Source organism: Carlito syrichta, unplaced genomic scaffold, assembly GCF_000164805.1.
Source record: "Carlito syrichta isolate Samal-C Ts95f unplaced genomic scaffold, Tarsius_syrichta-2.0.1 Scaffold89967, whole genome shotgun sequence".
Lineage (NCBI taxonomy): Eukaryota > Metazoa > Chordata > Mammalia > Primates > Tarsiidae > Carlito > Carlito syrichta.
This window is the reverse complement of record NW_007034063.1, coordinates 9,644-11,826: the sequence shown is the minus strand read 5'-3', so window position 1 is coordinate 11,826 and position 2,183 is coordinate 9,644. Positions and strand designations below refer to the sequence as shown.

The window sequence follows — 2,183 nt, the reverse complement described above, 5'->3', positions numbered from 1 at the left end:
CCCCAGCACGCCGCGGGTAGGCGCCCCGCCCCCGCCCCGCCCGGCTGCGGAGAGCCCTCCCCTGCCCCGCTCGGGCCGGTCCCTCCCCAGCCGCTCTCGCAGGCACCCACCCGGCTCAAGGGCTTCCGCTGCAGCCGCGGCTCCCGGGTTCAAATCCGAGCGCTGCCGTTTGCTAAGCACGCGACCTCGGGCAAGCGACTTGACCTTTCTGGGCCTGTTTCCTCCTCGTCTTACTTTATTTTAGATTAGAAATATACAGTTTATTTAGAAAGTGACAGAGAGAGCGGATTCACCTCCCCCAGGTAGGGGAGGGGGCCAAAGCCAGGAAACAGGGCCTGGCCGGAGCTCAACGTGCACCCGGCTGCACCATAACAAGTAAAGCGGTGGCTCCTCCTCTTTTGAGAGGATGACACCTCATTGGATTGTTGGGAGGATTAAATGAGTAAATATGGGTAAAGCGTTTTCAAGGGTACCTGGCAGATAGTAAGCGCTCCATACTTGCGTTTATTCCACAAAGGATCTGAGCCCTCGCGTACTAAGATGTAACTGGTGAGAAAGAATAATGCCAGCACGAAGCAGATGCTCAATAAATATTTGCTGAATGACTAAATGTCCTAAACACCCTAGGCACAGCTCGCCCCGGGATGATACCACGATTATCTGGAGTTTCCAGATAAGGAATCTGAGGCACAGGGAGGCGACCTTACGTGCCCGCAGGTCCTGGAGACCGCTTGGACGTGGGACTGCAGGAAGGACCCATGTGCTCAGCCGTCCAGCCCCCGTGGCCTTACCGCCTTCTCTCCCTCACTGTCACCCACACTGACTCTACCCCAAGGAACCCCAGAGAGTGAGCTGGCACACGCCCAGTGCTCCAGACCCGCGGCAGCCCCGCCCCCTTCAGAGCAGACATTCTGTCTTGAGGGCCCAGAAATGAACGTACCCACAAACGCCCTTGGCCACCAGGGGGCCCGCCCTCAGACAGAAGGGGCGGCCCCTCTTTTGTCACTTGATCCCATCCCCCCTTCCATAACAGAGACCCACCCCAGACCTCCCACGCTCGTGGTCACTTACACACGGGCACGGCACGCAAACACACCCTTCCCCATCTCAGCCAGGTAAGGCCTTGACCTGCCCATTCCCCTTCCCCAACAGAGGGTTTGGGTGTCAGATTCACCTGGGTCCAGCTGGTGCCAAGCGGCTTAAGGAAGGGACGCTGGCTCCCCCGGTCACTCTGGCCCCTCCAGTGGCCTCTCCACACCTCACCCACAGGAAGCCCTGCCCCCAGACCCGCAGCTCAGCCTAGAGAATGCCTGTGTCCCCTCCTCACCTACCCTCCCACCCTCCCAGGTCCCCCAAGATACCCTCACACTCACTCCCCACCCCTCCAGCCTCCGGCTCCACCCCAGGACCCTCATTTCTTTTTTTTTTTTTTTGAGTTGGAGTCTCACTCCGTTGCCCAGACTGGAGGGCAGTGGCCGCTCCCGGCCATGCAGCCTCGACCCGCTGGGCCCTGGCGATCCTTCTGTCTCAGCCTTCCAAGTGGCTGGAACTACAGGCGCGCGCTACCACACCCGGCTGATTTTTGATTTATTGTAGAGATGAGGTCTTGCCAAGTTGCCCAGGCGGGTCTCGAACCCACGGGCTCAGGCAATCCACTCACCTCAGCCTCCCAAAGGCGCGGGATTACAGGCTGAGCCACGGGATTACAGGCTGAGCCACCAAGCCCGGCTAACCCTCACTTCTATTTGACCAAGTGGAGCCTGAGTGCAGACACTGAGTGTAGACCTCCCTGAAGCCCTTGCTGCTGGCAGATTTCTACCCATAGACCAGCTTGGAGAGGGCTCCCCCTCCCTCTCTTACCCCCAGTCCCCTGCACAAACCCCTCTGCCACACACTCTCCTACACACTGGAACTCCCAGGCCTCTCCCCTGCCCAAAGGATTCCTCCAATCCCCACCCTCCAGTGCCTACGGGGTGGCTGGCCCACAAAAGAAATCAATTTTGAACCAGGTTCGGTGGCTCAGCCTGTAATCCCGGGCTTTGGGAGGCTGAGGTGAGTGGATGGCCCGAGCCCGCAGGTTCGAGACCCGCCAGGGCAATTTGGCGAGACCTCATCTCTACAATAAATCAAAAAATGAGCCGGGCGTGGTAGCGCGCACCTGTAATTCCAGCTACTCGGAAGGC

The 2,183-nt window shown here is 59.3% G+C and overlaps 1 pseudogene; it reads left to right on the top strand.

Annotated features, from left to right (window-relative positions):
* The window catches only part of LOC103260880, a 7,210-nt pseudogene that overhangs the window by 896 nt on the left and 4,131 nt on the right, over nucleotides 1–2,183 (top strand).